Here is an 18,449-nt window from a genome sequence, read left to right as displayed (position 1 = left end):
TTGCATGTTAAATGTCTGTTTATAGTGACAAGATCAATATCTGGACAGTCCTCAACCCGATGCAAACATTAGCCAAAACTAATTCTAACCTTGACCCTTAAGTAGCCCTTGCTGAACAGTCAATCCTCAATATTGAAGTACACCACACACACACTCTCACAAGAAGCTGGTTCTTTTTGAAGTTCATTGTGGAAACTGTAGATTCGGGGGAAAAGCAACCTTCGACTTGCGAAACCAATTTCAAAGAGACTCCCTGAGAAGGAAACTTTTGTCTGAGAAACATAACTCTTCTTTTGGGATTCAAAAAGAATCACACAGCTGATAAAAAATCACCAGAACACAGACTGTTTAACAGTATTTATTTAAAGGAGCTATTTGTTCTTTCTTGTTATTGCTACATAGCTAATGTTAGCATTAACAGCTGTTTAAAAAATGCTGTGAATTCAGCGTCAAACTTCATTCCTTTACTCGTGAAGACCTTCCATTTCTATCACTTCCTTTCTTCTGCTGAAGTTAGCATGCCAACCAGCTAGTTCAGCCTGTCTCAGTACTTTCCGATAGCAACCCCCTGTTGCATTCAGACTGCCCCTGAAGAAGTAGCACTGCTCAGAGGGCATATTCTAACTTCTTGTATTGTTAATGAAACGATAGCTGAACCATCACTCGTCCCCAGCAAGAAACCGTGTTTGACAGCAGAGGAAACAAGTAACCCCTTTAAAAAAAGTTGCTCTTCCTAAAAAAATAAATATATTTGAGTTTTCCAAATGGAATTGTGTCATTTTTAATTTTTTTTTTTTACTCTTTTACTCTTGACTTGTTTCTGAACTCTGCTATGTCTTAGTTTGTGCGTATATATAAGTGCCTGAAAACAAACCAAATGTCGATGCTTGAGGTCAGCCATTGTCCGTCGTTCAAAGCAACTAAAACCAAATTTAAAATCCCTTCATATCCATAGTCCACCCACACAGGTGTTCTTTACATAAGTTGGCTGCTCAGACCTCTGCTCAGGACTGTGTGGGCGCAAACAGGCTGCACTTATAAGTCATAAACATAAAAAATATCTCCCATTTCTACCGTCAGTTTGACGTAAGTGCAGCAAAAAGGGTCAGCTTGTTCTTAGCGCGCCTGTATACATGTGTTCCTTCTCCTGGTGAAGTCACATCACCACTTACCGGGTGTTCAGACTGAAAAGGTAAAGCAAAAAAAAAAACAAAAAAAAAACAAACAAAAAAAAAAAAACAACAAAACACTCAGGGCTGTGTTTTGGTGGGGGTGTATTGCTTCAGGTAGCAGTAAAAAGATGAAATACATTTGAGTAAAAATGTTCATGAGTTTGAAGGCTGTGCGGTATTTTGGTGTTCAAAACACTTAATATTTTGAAGTAGGATTTTAGAGGCAATCATTTTCCTTTCCTGCTTTATTATGAGTTAAACAGTAGAATTATACAGTTCGAGTGTAGAATACTGTTTTAATTGATTAATATGCTGATTATTTATTCTTTGAACTATAAAATGCCATAAAATTGTGGGAAAATAGTTAATTTAATTCTTCAGTTTTATACAACAAAACGCCTTCAAATGTCTTGTTTTGATCAACCAAAGTAATTTTTCAAGCTATTGCAGCTGGAGCTGGCTCCGCAGTTTCTATGGGAACGTAACCGTCGAAGCTTTCGTCATACGGAAGTGGGCGTGGTTTCATCCAAACAGGATTGGGACGCGAACCTGTCACCTAACGGTTTATCGTCCTCGGCGATATAACTTGTTCTACTCGGACTCTGTTGTGGCCTGAAATTGTACATAGAGGTTAAATAAACTCTGCGGTCACGTCGAAAGGTGCAGGGATTCAAACTGTCAAGTGGTGAGTGAGGAGAAATCCGTTAGCTGTTGCTAGTAGCACAAATGGAGCTGAAAAGTCCGCTAGCCGCTATGCTAACGTTTAGAATGTAAAATGCTATACACTATGCTAGTACTGTAGCATTACTAGCATAGACAATTTCTTTGAAGAGTATAAAAAGACAAGATGTAAAAGCAATATAAGGCTATTAATTATTAATAGCTTATATTGATTTATTAGTTTATTCCAGATGTGTGGAGCCTAAAAACTAAACGCTGCTTCTCCGTGTTTAGATGCAGAAAGCAGACCTGTCTCGGACGACCTGAGGGGTCTGGATGTTTCATAATGGAGCAACAGGTCAGAAATGTATTTTAGCCCTAAACCATTCAGTGCTGTATAAACCAACAGCAGTATTTTGAAATCAGTTCTCTGGCAGAGAGGAAGCCAGTGTATCATCTATGGTCATGGTCTTAGTAAGGACTCAGAGATTCATAGTGTGTGTTAAGTGAAAGTGGTAATTTGTGGTTGTAAACTCAGGTCCATTTAACACTGACTTTGAGCTTAAGGTGTGTGACCTGTCCACAGGTCAGGAGTTGTACGTGGCCGATTTTGGACAAGTCTGCTGCGAAGGAAAACATCAGTTGAAGAGTAGATTCCAGTTTACCAGTTTACCAACCTGCTACCCTGAGAGAGATCGTGCAGACTGATTCATCCTCCACTTCATGATGCGGTAGGACGAACAACTACGCACACAACACAGATTGGGCTGCAGTCAGTCCACCAATTTGACATTTAAAGAACACTCTCCCAGACCTTAAAGGATTGTTTAAATGCTTTTTAAAACGATTTTATGTTGTGTTAAAGTGGTGACCATCTGAACTGCAGTCAGTGTGTTCACTACACATTCATGCATTCGTGTGTTGAGCCTCGGGCCTCTGTTGTTTCTGGTCTTTCTGATAATCGTCCACATATATCTCCTTATTTGTAGTAACAAAGTGTAACCAGGGTTACGTCTCACTGTGAGACACATCCACTGATGCACAGTTTGGACCTTTTGCCAACCAGAAATAGCCTGCGGTGAAATTTAAACAGTGTCGGACATGAACAAAGTTTAAGAAAGAAAAATGTGTGCTCTTTGTGTGACCCCACAGAATATTTGGCTTTTTTATTTTAAAAAAGAATTTAAATATAATTTATTATAATATTTGCTTATTAATTTTCTATCAACTGACTGATAAATCAAATAACTATTTCAGCTTAATTCAAGTTACAAAGTGACTGTTTAATTGTGGGATGATGGTGCAAAGTCTGAGCACAGCCTCACACCTCTTTTGTTGAGAGGCTTCTCCATTCCCTGCAGAACTCATTCTACTCATGCTGTTACAGCTAATCTGCCCATGAAGATCAATAAACCCTCACTCTATTTCTAAAGCAGCTTTTCCACTGTCTTCACAGAAGGAAAAACCCTGTTGCAGTGCCATTAAAGGCACAATAAATCCACATGTAAACAAAAATGGGTGCTTTTCCATCTGTGACTCAAGCTCTTAAATAAATTTGTGGTTGAATACTCTTCAAATTTATGTTAAAAATTGTCATGTTGGGACTGTAAATTCAAATAGCAAGCAAAGTGATAGCATGAAAGACTTGTTAGCAGATCTCAGGAGTGACATTGCCTGCTTTGTAGCAGTCTTACAAAGTAATTGAGAGATACAGTGTTTGCCTCGGGTGTTGAAGAGTTTCAGTGTGATGAGCTCTCTTCAGATGAAGCTAGACTCCAGGTTGATGGGATGCATGTAAAGACGTGCATGGAGAGGAGGAGGAGGTTTGGGAGGGTGTGTGTGGGGGTCTTTTGGCTTTTGGCTAAAGCTAACGCTGATTAACTCAGACTTTCCAGCCTGCTATCTCTCCCCTTCTCCAAGCTCTATAAGAAAATAGACTTGGGGTGCGTTTGTGAAGATTGTAGAGGATGATGTTTGTTGTACAGTAAGTGAAAGAAAAAGCTGCAAAATGCTTCGCTAAGTGGAAAAGAGGAAGGTGCTTTACCTCCACAAGGACGTGAAAATGCACACTGAGTATTGTTCCTAATGAACAATTACATAAGTAGAATAAAAACACATAAATATAACTCATTTTGCTATCTAAATGTTGAATTGCCCTCAAATGCAGTTCCTCTATTGGCCACTAGAGGCTCACTCCATAAAATAAGTTTTCTCCAGAGATTTTCCAGGGATGTAAGTAGCATTGAGGGTATCATAAGGTGATTTCTCTTCTTCACGGTGTGTGTCTTGGTGCCAGTTTTGAAAGTTATTGTACTATTGCGGAGATATTAAAGCTGCATTAATTGATTTTTTTTTTTTGGCAATTTGGGACCAACCGGTTGTAAACACAAAACTGAATTGATGAAGGTGAATATATTGGAAAATTTACACTGAGTTGGAGTAATTAAATCAACTTTTTATGCTCTGGTTTGGTCTCCACCACCTCTTAAGAGTGAGACAGATCAGTGGAAGTATTCACATTATTTTGAATTTGTGGGTGAAAAGGAAAAGAAGAGGTGCTGGTAGCGAGTAGGTAGCTTTGGGTTTCTCCACAGGAAAAGGGGAGAGAGAGAGAAAGTTAAGGGTTTTTGTTATTTTGTTGGCGTTGGCTGCAGTAATTGATGTAGATTGATGTATTGTTACGCTCCTAGTAGCTGCGTTTAAGATGGTCGTATATATTTGTGGTGTTACCTGTCGACACTAATACTACGGCAAAACACTACTTACAGTGCGCTTGATTTTGACTTATGTTGTTTTTATTCGTCCTAACACAACTTCTGTCCGTGTTAGGCTCTGCCCAAAATTTCAGGCCCGTGCTGTACTTTATTGCACATTTTTTCCTCTTTAAAAAGCATTAGCCCACAGTAATCAACACTTTACTATAATGTGGTTCACTTTGGGAATCCCCAGGCAAGGCCCCCTGCTAAACAGCGGGATGGTGCGTTATGAATCACAACTAATAGAAAGGGGGCAAAAATAATTCCAGCAGAGAGCTGCTCACAGCGGCAGCACAATGCTCTGTCAGTGTCCTGTCATTATAATCCCTGCGGAGTGGGATGAAATTGTCAAACTCGTGTCAAATCACTTACCTCCATACTTACAAGCCAGCACAGATGTTGTCCCTTTTTTTCTTTTAAAGTCACTGTAACTCTTTTGTTTGACTGAAAATAAATTATGAGAGGAGGAAAAAAAAAAAACCAACCCTAATTGGAGTTCCTTTCAGTTGCCACTTTCAACTTAAGCTCAGGCGTCACGGACCTTGAAGCTGTGATCAAAATGCCAGAGGCGGTATTGTTGGGAGGACAAAAGGAATAGTGGAGGAAAGAGGAGTGTAGCAGAGGAGGTATGGGGGGTGGGGTGGGGGGATCCGGCAAAACTGTGTGTTCATTAAAAAAAATTAAGCAATGAAGAGAGAAAAAACACACCTCTGCATACCTTTTCCCTTAGAGTGAGACAATAAAGAAAGCAAGATGTGGATTTTTTCCACTGAGAGCAGCTGCTAGCATTTAGCATGCAGGCTAACGATGGAGAGACCATGGTGTTGACCCTGGACTCATCAGGTCACATGACCTTTTTCCACTGATCCAAACTGAGTCCAGTCTTTATGCTCCCTAGCAAACTGAAGCCTTTTTTTCCCCCTGGTTTTCTTAAGGCTACACAGCCGTTTAGCCCCAATCTCTTGAGTTCTCTTTGTAGAAAAACGCTTTTTACTTCCACTGTTATTTTCATTTTCTTCGATTACGATCACTCAGGAATTTTTTCTGACCACATTTCTTCCTCCAAGATGATGGTTCGCCTCCATCCTTCCAGGTTTTAATAATGCATTGGACAGTTTTAGTCGTTAATCACTCCAGTAATTATCCAGTGGAAGGCTCTTATCTGTTTGTTTTGGAAAGGCAGTATAGCGTACAAATATACAGTTTTGTTTATAAAAAAGTGCTAAAACAACTGGAAGGAACTGGAACAGAAGGAAAAACTGTTTTTGTTTATTTTCTGTTCCAAAACAGCAAATATTCCTTTAACTATGTAGGCTGTAAGTAATCCTGGAGACTCACAAGATCTGAATTGATGCAGAAACATTAAAATTATTATTATTATTTTATCAAAAGGTTATTTAAAGAAAGTAAAGTGGTATTTCCATTGTGTTTCACTCTGGCCAGCAGAGCACAGCACCCCACCTCGTGCAGTAATGACTTCTCCCAGGGGTTGTTGGAGTAACATTAAGTAAGAGTTCTGACTCTGTGTTTCCCATACTGAAGCTTTAAATTGAGCAACAGCCATTTGAAGACAATAAGCTAAATATATTTATCATTACATTGGGACAGATGGTTGGTGGTTGCACATACAGCTTAACAATTCATTAAATTAGACTTATGTTGTCCAATTAAGTTTTATTAATTTCCTCTTGTGCCAAAGAAAACAAGCTGTTTCCATATGTTTATACCAGAGTAAGCTATTTAAAAAAAAGGTAATTTAAGGTTTAATTCAATTCATTCTGTAGGAGAAGTTGCTCAAAACGTCTCGGAGTAAATGTTGGACAGTCCATTTGCGCCTCATGATTCAAAGTCACTTTAATGTCACCTTAACTGAAAGGAGGGCCTCAATTTCAAGCAGGAGGTGGTCTGAGAAGTCATCCTGACACGTCTTTAAGCAGAGAAGCTTTTTACTATCCTCTTTGCAGTCAGTCTGAGGCGGATTTTCATCAGCCCCGTTGCCCTGCCAAAACTGTGAAGGATAATTTCCCTTAATTACACACAAAGGAAGCTTTGAATCTGACCGTTCATTTCTCTCGTCAGTCTTAATGACACCCTTCGGCGAGCTTCCTCCGTCCCCGCCGGGGTGTTCAGAGGACTGTCATAAGTTCAGAAAAGCTGCCTGATAAAACGTCAGTTCGACAAATGTACACGTTACTCCCTCTGCTTTTGGAGAGCGCAGGGTCTGGTTTGGTTTCGCCGTGCTGTCAGTGCAGGCGGCCTGCAACCCCTCAATCGACAACAAAACACAGGGCTGGGAGGACGGAAAACCGGGTTAGAGTGAAATTTAACAGAGACATAATCTATTTATAATGTGACAACTTTTATTTCCTTAAAGACCTATTAGTGCCATGAAAAAAATGCATCCATTTCCTCTGCCTGGGTACTGTAAACTGTGAGTAGGGGTGGTAAAAAAAACATATTCAGAAAATAAACATTTCCATTCAATACAAAAATAGAGCATGTCCAGGAAAGCAAAGAGCAGTGGCTGAGCATGCTTGTGATTGCCTTAAAAAATGGGGGAGAATTTGCATATTGAGTGGAAATCTATTATAACATCCAGTATTTGAGGACCTGTTTCTAGTGCTTTGTACTCACAGCACTTCCCTCACATATGCATAATTCAAACATACATTTTACTTTATTGCCTTGTGTTTTTTTTTGGCATTCCCTTGACAAAATGAGGCCTTTAAAAGTAAAGACATACTACAAACCTGCGCCTGAAACAAACAACAGAGTGAACTTTGTTTTTTTAGCCACCACTGAGAGCAGTATTTTGGGTGGATAGTGAGGGTTTTAGCAACCTGTTACCATGCTGTACTTTCAATTTGAAGTGAAATCAGGTTAATTATCATTAAATACATGAATGTGCATTTTGAAATTTTTGCCTCCCACGCAGTTTTTTATTGTTTGGTTGCCTATTTTGGCCTTGATGCTCCTGTGCTGTGCGTTATTTATTGTAAGCCGGTGGATTTTAGCACTACACCTCAACAATAAAACATTCTGCAGCCAGCTGGGCAAAAGGTCGACAAAAGAGAACGATAGATTCCCCCCTGCAGAGATGCTGGTGGATCACGAGGTGGTGGCGGACCAGACAGGCACATATGGATCCACTCGGGTACCTGACACACAGGGTTTGAAGATATAATGAATTTTTAAACAACTCAAACAAGTCATTGCGTGTTCTTTATAGGTTAAGATTCGCTCAGGAGGCTTTTACCAGAAGCCAGATTATCCTCAGAGGTTTCCTCCTCTTCAAAATAAAGAGACTCAACAATTAACACTGGAAAAAGCACTGAATAAAGTAGTTTCACATTAAAAATCTATGTTTTCTGGCTGCTCTTAGCCCGTATTTCAGAAGTCATGACACCTTTTGTCAATATGAAAAATGTACTTTTAAGATGTTTTGGAGAAATCACAGGTTTTTTTCTCTTGAGGATGATTGTGGTGTTCCTCTCGTGTGTTGCTAAGTTATAATATTAACAAAAATGTGTGCGTGTGCGAGCTCAGACAGATGCCACCATTACTGCATACCGTGTGTCCTAGTGACGGGACGTGAAAAGCACCAGCTTCTCATCATGATTCCCTCCAGGAGAAAACAAACAATCTGCCTTTATCACGTTTATATGTAATATGTGTATATTTTGAAATAGCTTGTTGCACTTTGAACAGTTAACGTCTGTTTTTTGATGCCACCCGTTGAATATGTTATTAGTTAAAAAAATCTTGTTTGAATTAAAAGACAAAGAGCAGTAGTGGTTAAAATCTTTTCCTCATTTGAACCCTTTATTTCTTTATCGCTTACTTAACACTATGAGTAGAGAATTATCTCTGTGTTTATCTTTGTGATGATAAATGCATTTTCGGTCACAATGGAATAACACCAAATAACTCACAGGCTCCAGAACAATCTTGAATTTTAAGTAGTAGTTTAGGGAGTAAAGTTTTAATGAAAGCGCGTTTGTTGCGTCTGTCTTTGCCATAGAACAATGAACTGCTCTTAATGTAGATGAACATGCATATGTAATGATATCAAGGGACTCAAACTCTTCTCCTCTAATCGTCTTTCATCGCTTTCCAGTTGCTGAAACTTGTGAGTGTAATTCAGTGAAAAGCCCCTGATTAATTAACTGATTAATTCACCTTTTAGCTGCTACATTCGCGGGGCTCTGCTTCATATTGCACACGACACAATGCAGAGTACATGTGCCCTAATTGTCTGGAGACTAATGGGTTTCACAGCTATGAAGTGCTCTGGAACTGATTCTTTTTTTTTAAAGAATCCCTCTGCATGTTTTATCCTGATGGTTGGTCGTATTTAGTGAGCATGGACAGAACATTTTAAAATAATGAAGCGCAAATCTGCATGTATCCCACTCATTTGAATATGTGAAGGGCTGCAGGGCTTCTTATTATTCCTTTTGTCTGTTTGTTCGCGCTCACCTCACTGAGAGTGTCGTTTTTAATGAGGCAAACATGATACTCTCCAGGTCTTTGCTCCATGGTAGCTGCATCTCCTCTTGTACATCTGTGGGGCATGCAGTAAAGAAGCTTAACAAAAATATACTCAACGCCACCGCTACTTCTGCCGCCGCCTCTGGAGCTTCTCTCTGTCTCCACCCTGCCTCTTATGTGTTCTTAAATCTCTGTTTTTGTGCATCTGAGGCCATTATGCTCACAATGGCAGGAGCTAAGAAGTGGAGAGGGCGATGAAGATGAAGAGAAGATTATTTGACGCTAAGGAGGAAGGGGGCGAGAGGTGTAGAAGTTGCATCTGCGTGGAAAAGGGCAGCGAAAAGCCTTCAGGGTTCGAGCTGCGCAGATGAGATGCAGCAGCTGCGCCTCAAAACCTGCTGTAAATGTTAGTTTTTTTCCCCCCCGTCACTTTGCAAATCCACCTTGACTCACTTTTGTCTCCCTCTTCCCATGAACATCCCAGCATTTTATCTATTTGTTAATTTTTTCCTTGTTGTGGCTAAGAGACAAACCCTGGCCCAGAATACACACCAACAGAGAGAGAGAAAACATTTTCATGCCTCTCTAAGAGATATGATGCAATGCTATTTTATCTTTTTTGAAGGGAAATCTGATTGAAATGATCTCAGAAGACTAATCTCTCTTTTTTATCTTTTTTTTGGAAGCTGGATAAGCAGCTGCACCATTTTCATGTTCAATGGAGAAACACTAAGAGTTCTGTGCTACTGCTTCAAATTAATGAGAACCTTTTTTTAAACCAAATTTCCTTTAATCAGTGCCTTTCCTTGCTTGTTTTCTTGTACACAGCGTGCTTCACGATACGCAGCAGATGGTTGAAGCTCAACTGCAAAAGAAGATGTTGACACTGTAATCTTGCGATTAATGGCACCAGTTATCTAATGAAAACACTGATGTTTTCAACTTCCTTTTTGCTAAATATTCATTCTGTACTCCAGTTAGTAATAAAGAAATAGTGTGAACACTGATAATTAATTTAAGGGTGGAAAAACCCAGAGGAAAGGATGGTAATGAACAAATAGAAATGGGCATTCAGAAGGGCTCCTGGGCACATCCCTTTACCGATACTTTTATTTATTTATTCACTCAGCAGGGAGTGGAGAACAATAAATGATCTGCATCAGATTGCAAATTTCCATCTGCAGTCCCTGAGCAGCAGCTACAGTAGATTTCATTGTTAGAAATATCAAAACAACAGTCACAACTGCATTATTTACCTCAGATTCTTTTAATTAATTCCATCCATGATTTGAGGAACCGAATTGAGTGTTGGCTAAAACATGCCCACGTTTAGTGCTGTTGCTATGCTTGTTCCCGTACAGTTCAGTGGCAGATTTTGTGCTTGAAATTTTCTTCATTATTTATACACCAGGTCCTTTATTTATACACACAAATTGACAAGGACTAGCTGCAGTTGACAAAATTAGATTTTTTGGGCGGAAATGTGGTTAATGTTATTAGCTGTATTTAGCTACATGAGTTAGCCCTCTCTGGCTGACTTTTTAGTGGTTATAGCACACTCATTTCAAATTAAAAATATCATAAAAGGGGTCTTAAAGGACCTAAGAGCTTCAGCCATCATTGCGTTTTTAATACAAGAGGTTAAAATACAACCTCTGAGCAGCATTACTTCTTTAAGGGCAGTTTGGAGGCCACAGTGAATCACTATTGGAAAGTAACAAGACTGAGGCTAAGCTAGCTGGTCTGCATGCTAACTTCACTATCCACTGCTGGATGCAGCTCATGGTGATTGAGGGAATCAAGTTTGCTGGATACGTGATATCATGCTAAAATACTGAAGCTAATGCCACGTTCAAGTCCTGTGGAGGTAGAGAAGGTAATGAAGGGAAAGGTTCTTGTATTTACGAGTTGTGGGGCATGTCTTCAGACAGCTTAAGATGGCAGCAGTTAGTCTTTTTGCGCTACTAAACAAGATGCAAAGGTTAGCTACATTCCTTCAAAGACTGTCACACTATATTACAAGCAAATTATTTGCTAGAAAACATGATAAATGCTTAACATATGGGACAGATTTTGCCAGGATTTAAGCGTTTTTTAACACCAACGTGGACTTTCCCAGTTGTATTTACAACTTGGATGTTCACCACTATTTACAAGTGGGAAACTTGAAATTATGGTTACTCAATTACGGTCTCACATGGCATTTTCATCTGTTAATAACTTCGACGTAGATGCAGACACAGGATTGCTCTTGTTATTTGGAATGATATGTAGAAACACCAAGTAGTGCTCTTATTACAGCCCCATCCACAATGATTCGGTTCAGAGTCGCATGAGTTTGGCAAGAAGGAGCATCTCTGGCAGGCTGCTGCACTGAGCTGAGACATGGAGGTCTGGGCCTGTGATAATCCCAGTCCAAATGTCTCCCTTTTGTGCAAACAAATCCTACCGATAGGGCCAATTCAGAACTCTATGAAGAATCACAGGCGGCAGATTTCTCCAAGTAAACCCTTATGTGAGAGGGAGGACTGGAAGGACATGAAAGCACTGGCTTGCATCCTTGCTTGCCTCTCTCCCTCCTTCTCGCCTTCTCCTATCTACCCCCCCCCTTCCTCCCTCCTCCAGTCTCTCTTTCCACTCGAGTGTTTGCCCAACATCCTTTAATTTGAGGTATTCTGTGACTGTCTCAGCCGTGGTGAGGGACAGCTCTGCGCCGTTTCAGGAAAGCTCTCCAGAATCCCATGAATACCTGTGTTTATGCTCTTTAAAAAAAGACCCACAAGCAAAGCAGCACCTTCAGCGCATCGTCTTGCGGAGAAGGCGGTCCTCTTGTCGGCGGAGCAAAGTGTCCCGGAGAGCAAACACATCAAACAAAAACATCGCAGTACGCTGACTGACGGGCTTGTTTTTTTTTTTTTTTTTTTTTTTTACGTTTGCCTGCTGACACATTTTCATAATTCATCAGTCATGATTGGTAATTGGATTCAAAATGATTTTTATTGTTCAATTTGGAAACAAATCATTGTTGTTTGATTGTACAACCACCCATTTGAAATCTGATTTGCATTCACCAATTGATGACACTCTGTGACAAAATACAAAAGAATAGATGCTGATTATAAACAAAATAGCAAACATAGAGGCAGAATCATTCAGTGTGTTGTTCTTAACCTTTATTTATCTGAGAAATAGATGATGGAGAAGCTGCTGATTCTCCCCACTGTAAATTCAGAAGTGATGTGTTATCTTCAAAATGATATCCTCATGTTTTTCAACTTATTTTAGTAAGTCGACTCACAACAACCCGTACAACTGCTAGGTTTTTTTTTGCTGCTTTTGCAGCTAGCAGCTATGAGGAACAATAACACCAACATTCATAATCCCACCTACAAAGCTCTGATTGGTCCATTGTTCCTCCAACTAGTGGAACATCCTCTAATCAGTAAGAGGTCTCGAACCAGGCTAGGCCAAGGCAAGCTTAAGTCGCTAGCAACTAGCTATATCATTAGCTCGAATTGCTATCGTCGCATTGGTATAATCCTAAATCTACCTCTAATTTCAAAAACCAGCATCATGAATAGACAGGATCCAAACACTGGAAAAACTCTGTCTAGTAAACCTTTTACGAAAACAAGAAGTAAAATTATACTGAAACATAAACAAATGGGAAATAGTTTGCTCAGACAAACACTGGAGCATATTTATAGGTCGTTCATGCTTCTTCTCCATGGACTAGACATGTTGCTGCCCTCCCTCATATTAGTGACTCTTCTTAAGAAAAGAGAATTAAAGTCTAATTAAAATCTAGCAAGGAAAAATTTCCTTCCATTCTTTGCCAGTAATGTTCACAGCAAACTGCAGAAAAATCTGTGACTGGATGTTTTGCACAGAAAGGTTCTTTAGGAGGTGTTGTTTACCCTCTACTTTTTAAATCGAAAAAACAAACATTTTCAAGCCCAGTTGATTATTTTTTGTACTTAGAGCTCTTGTATTCCCAGTCAAGCCTCTGTTGTACTTCATCTATCATTCCCTTCAGATTGTCTTTGTTGAAGATGCACAAGACTAAGCACTGGTCTCTTTAGTGCCTTGCTCAAGAGCCCACAGATGATTCATCCTCAGCATTTTGAACCGACAACCTCTTGGCAGCTGCCTCCCCCTGAAGTGTTGTGCCAATTGTGGTCGACTCAGAAAAAAGTAATTGCCGGGCATCAACTCCCACAATAGCCCCGGCAGTCTGCTGAGACTGCGTCCTCAGTCTCAGAGAGGTTTATTGCCTTTCTCTCAGTACACTGGGTTCTTCTGTGGAGCTGCAAAACAAAGTCCTCTTGATAATTACAGTCACTGTCATTTGTTTGTTGGGGCCTCTTGTGATTTATCTCCTCTGAATGCTTTTGATTCATCATTGCTCCAAAACATTAGATTAATTCCCTGCTTTGGCAAGCAGCCTGCCAATTACTTTTAGGGTCAACTGTAATCAGCACAACACTCTTGTGCTATTGTGTAGATTAGATGAGAAGCGTATCATTAAACAAGACAATAGAGAGGCTGGCCGAATGGCCAAATCAGGATTGTCTCTCCTGGAGGATTGTTCTTTTTTAATAAACTAAAGTCGAGGTCACGCTGAAAGTTTTTTCAGAGCCCACCTGGACTATCAAGCCCGGTCTGGAAGGTTTTCCTGCGGCACTAACGGCTTTGTAACTGGGAGATTGGGTTATTACAAGTCCAGAGCAGCTGAAATCCAACAGTAATTTTGTTTGATTTTGACAAGCCCAGGCTGTCCGGGCTCATGCGGAGTGAAACGGTCCAAGGCTCACCAAGTTCTGAGAGTGATGCTGGCAAATGCTGATGGGAGATTAGGAGGAAAAACAGAGAAACTGAACTGGAAGGGAAGTCACTTCTACCATCAACTTCTATTAATTAGTTGCAAACTCAGTGCTTCAATGTTAAAGGAGTAATTCAACATTTTGGGAAATATGTCTATTTGCTTTCTTCCACTTAGATGAGGAAATCAAACCACTTTCATGTCTGCGCAGTAAATGTCTAGGTGGAGCTAGCAGCTGGTTGTTAAAGGAGTGAGCTTTTCCTACTTTCTTTCCAGCATAAAGACTGGAAAGAAAGTAGAAAAATAAAAAAGCTCACTAATTAACACATTAAATACTTTATCAGTTTAATCTGCACAAAAACCAAAGTGTAAAAACGATAATTTGCCATTTACAAGGGGTTTATGTGCCAAACTATTTCTTGGCAGGGACCAATAACTTCCTGGAGTCTTCGCCTGTTGCCTGGCAAGAATGCAAATAAACTTATTTCCCAAAATATGGAACTATATGGAGGTTATTGTCAGAAAACGAATTGCCCCCAATGGTCAATTTATCTTTTAAGTCAGCAGAAATGGCAAACTGCTGGCAGCTACAGCCTCGCAGATGTTTTACATCATTGTAAATTGAAATTTTTTTTTGGTTTCTACTGTGTGTGTTGGGCATTTTAAACAATTTTCTTACATTGATTACAAAAAACAAATCCCTAACCTTAAAAACTGAAAATGTGAATGAATGAGACCAGGTGGTGTGTGTGATCTCTTCCCTTCATGTGTGTGACAGCCGTCGTTGCCCTATCACGTACTGTGAACAGCTTAGTCTGTACTGCCCTTTGCAGGCAAGATTTGAGAACTCCTGTTGTTTGATTCCCAGGTTTAGTCTGCAGCTCAGAGGTGTCCCCGCTGTTAAAAGAGCAGGAGGAGGCAGCACTGCTCACGAACCGGTCTTTTTGTGTTGGACTTCAATGGAAGGTCTTAATGTCACAAGCTCGTGTTATAACTGGATGTTGCCACTAATCAAACCGGGCCGATCTGAGTCCGGTTCATTCGTGACAGTCGAGATAAAATCATAAAGATTCTGATCTCCTGTCTTTATCTTTTCGCTGCAGTTGTCCTCTTTGAGATCAAACAAAGTTATGACAGTCGACATTAAAAGTGTGCATGGGAGAAATACTACTACTAATGATGATAAAATCTGTCTGGAAATAGAAAGCAAGCATAAAAATATTGCACTATGGTATGAGTAAGAAACTCACCTTCAACTCTCTGCACTTCTTGTTAGGCAAGTTCCTCCATTCACTATTTCACCCTAATTTCCTTCATTTATTTACCTTTTTTATCACATAAATTACAGCATAAATGAGTAAAAACAAGCCATTTCTGTGCAGGAAAATTACACTGATATTTGTCAGTTCTGCAAAACCCTGAATTATGATCGGAGAAGATATGTTTCAATGTCTAAATCTAATGAAATGTGAAATAGATAATGAGAATGAAAACTCAGTTACAGCTACCATCCTGACCTCCACATCTTATTGCACAAGGGCACACTATAGTACAGAACGTTAGTTAACAGATAGTAATAGACATAACAGATGAAAATTTGTGACGATTCAAAGTGCAAATATACAAATGATAGCAATTGAAATGTAGTGGAGATGAATAAAATAGTTTAAAATGGAAATACAGTCATTTTCTGTGTGTTTGTTGTTGTTTTGTATCTCTTTCAGGATAATTTTGTGTCATTTTGTGTCTTTTTATGGTCATTTTGTCATGTCTCTCTTTGTAGTCACTGTAGTTGTGTCTCTTGAGGCCCTGGTCCAGATACCCTCTGACTCCCTGTGTCCCTGGGCCTCTGCCCTGTAGGCGTGTGCACTAATCCATCCATGAATTCAGTACTTGAGTAACTGTACTTAGTTACTTTCCACCACTGGCATTGTAAGCTTGAGCCAGAGCTATCAGTACAAACCATAATGTGAAATGTAAATCTCTCGTATTCTGTCTCCCGTGCAAAAACTTCCTCGGCCCAGGGCTTTATCTGTGTATATTTCTTACCCTGCCACCTCATCAGACCCAACCAAATTTGTTATTTTTTCTATCAGTCTGTCTGCTGATGGAAGCCTTTTTCATCTACAGGGCAAAGGGGGAAAAAAAGAAAAAAGCAGAGCAGAAACAAATCAATGCAGGCCTGAGCAGTGAAACTCTGTTAGGATTGGCTGGGCATCACCTCTCATCAGTATTCCATAATCATTCACTGAGTCTAGAACCAAGCACTGGCTTCTTTAATTGTCCCTCTGCAGGCAAGAGAGTTTAAAAAGAAGAGGAAAAACACCACATTCACTGAGCTGTCAAGAAGAGCAGAGAGTAAATACAGCTAGCCATCACCCCGGCTCCTTACACACCCCATTATTTATGGCCTTGCAGATGCCCTTGCCTGGGATTGCTTCTTTTGCAGCCCTCTCTCGCCTACTCTCGATCACTGAGTAAAGTCATGAACCAGATGGGGTTTTTACTGGAGCTGTTGGCCTCAAAACATGCTAACCCAGGGCATAGTATTTCAGGCTGACACGTCGGCCCCCGGTGCCGTAATCAGGGGCTCCGAAGTGCCAGGCAGCTGGTGCCAAAGCTGGTCCTTCATCTCGACACACTCAGCATTTGAATACATGCTTTAAGCAAACATCTATCCAGCACAAATTTTGAAATTCAAATGCACGAAAACACCTGGTCTTTGGCAGTTGTCAATTATAATTCAGCCAGAGGCTCATTAGTAAAATTACTTCTCTTAACCGAGATGAAAGGACATTTTCATAATAAAACCATCATGTTTAAAACGCAGAGGCTCAGTGAGCACAGTAAGCAGAGCAGATCCAACCTGTGATGGGCAGGTGAAAATGTTTTTTTTTTTTTTGCACATATACACAGAAACTTATTTCAGGGGGGTAATTTGAGAGCAACAGAACATTTTTGGACAATTTTAGCATGAAAAACTGGCAACAAAAAATGTCAAATCAACCATAAAATCAAAATTTCTTCATTCACTAAAATGGAAATTGAAGAAACTCAAGGTGACTCCACAGGTCAATCTCATCAACAAGTCATACTTTCATAACTTTTTTCCTTTTTGTTAAAGTTTAAGCAAAGAATTTTTTTGTGAGTACTCAAAAATCATTAATAAGGTACAGCTGATGACAGCAATTCTCCATGTTTTTAAAGGTCTGCTGAATTTTTTTTCTTCACCTTTTAATAGCGAGACAAAGTATTCAAAGACACTTTAAGTTTTTTTTCCATTGGCGATTTCCCTGTAAGAAAGTCTTTTGTTCCTCATAGTAATAAAAGCCTTTTTTGTGTCTTTAGCTGACATTTGCCCCGCACGGTGGCTGCTGAGTTTCTTAGTGTGTTCCAGCAAAGACCTGAATCTTTGTCTTTAAGTGTGTATTCACTGGTTCGGCATCAGATCCTTTTGGAAGTCTCAATTAGTGGTTTATAAAAGGCAGGTGCGCTAGAAATGTCAGCCAGTTTAGGCTTTAGAAATTATGGTAAAATACACAAAAAAATTGTGCCAGTAAACAAAAAAAGCTGCTTTTCTACAACTTTCTGCAGCACTCCAAGTGGTTCTACTGTTTCTATGCAACTTAACACTTTGATATAATGGCATTATTAAATCAAATGAATGAATATGACACATTTCAAGTTGTCTAATTAGCAGAGCTTAAATAACTTTCTATAACTATCTAGAACTCAAAAATTGACAGTCCAAGAAACTTTCTTTTTCATTAAAATGATTACCTAAATGCTTAAAAGTTAACTCATGCTATTAAAAATTAACAAACCACATAAGAGAACTACTTGGTTTAGCTTTGTAGTAGATAATACGTTAATGTGAAATGTTATTTTACTGATTAATCATCCAGGTTATATTTCAATATTTTACTGCCCTTTCCAATATGAAGTTATTAGGAATTGATGGACATGTGAAGGTTCAGTGTAAAAATAATAAAAATGCAATCAGGCACCATTGCTAAAGGCAAACAATACCTTCAAGCTAATAACAGCCCTGATGGCTTTTGCATTGATCCTTGCTGCTTTTCTGTAACATGCATTTAATGTTCTGAAATCAGGATAATTGCTTTTATGCCTGATGTTAAAGTTCAGATGTTGCTTGCGTCATAAACGTGAGCATTCGTATTTATACACTCTCGGGTTATTGTTTCTGTCAGTTTCCATCCTCTGCTGTCATGCGAATGTTAGGAGTTTGTTTTTCAAATTTCCAGTTTTTATTGATATATCAGTGAAATTTTGAGATGCATTTAGCTCTTGTCCACCCTGAGGAGTGTAAAACCAATACAGATTAATCAACCAACTCTAGTATAATCGATCTAAGTTCACTCTTTTCTCCTCCTGAGTCGACTGCAATTGAAACTTGAACAATGTGAGGAATAATTGCCCACTTCAAGGCACACACTTTCTCATCTCTCCTTGTCTTGAGAAAATGGGAGCCATCTCAAACGGTAAAAAGGAAGACAAGGGGTAATTAACAAGGATGGTGGAAGCAGG

The 18,449-nt window shown here is 39.5% G+C and overlaps 1 long non-coding RNA gene across 1 annotated transcript in view; it reads left to right on the top strand.

The window, feature by feature from the left end:
• The first annotated feature begins 1,704 nt into the window (after positions 1-1,704).
• LOC127138978 (uncharacterized) overlaps positions 1,705-18,449 on the top strand; it is a 44,465-nt gene continuing 27,720 nt past the window's right edge. The window contains exons 1-3 of the long non-coding RNA XR_007809436.1: positions 1,705-1,857; positions 2,127-2,190; positions 2,419-2,563. This is a non-coding gene — a long non-coding RNA (uncharacterized LOC127138978). The remainder of the gene's footprint in view (positions 1,858-2,126; positions 2,191-2,418; positions 2,564-18,449) is intronic.

This window comes from Lates calcarifer, linkage group LG24 (assembly GCF_001640805.2).
Source record: "Lates calcarifer isolate ASB-BC8 linkage group LG24, TLL_Latcal_v3, whole genome shotgun sequence".
Lineage (NCBI taxonomy): Eukaryota > Metazoa > Chordata > Actinopteri > Centropomidae > Lates > Lates calcarifer.
This window is presented reverse-complemented; position numbering and strand designations above follow the sequence as displayed.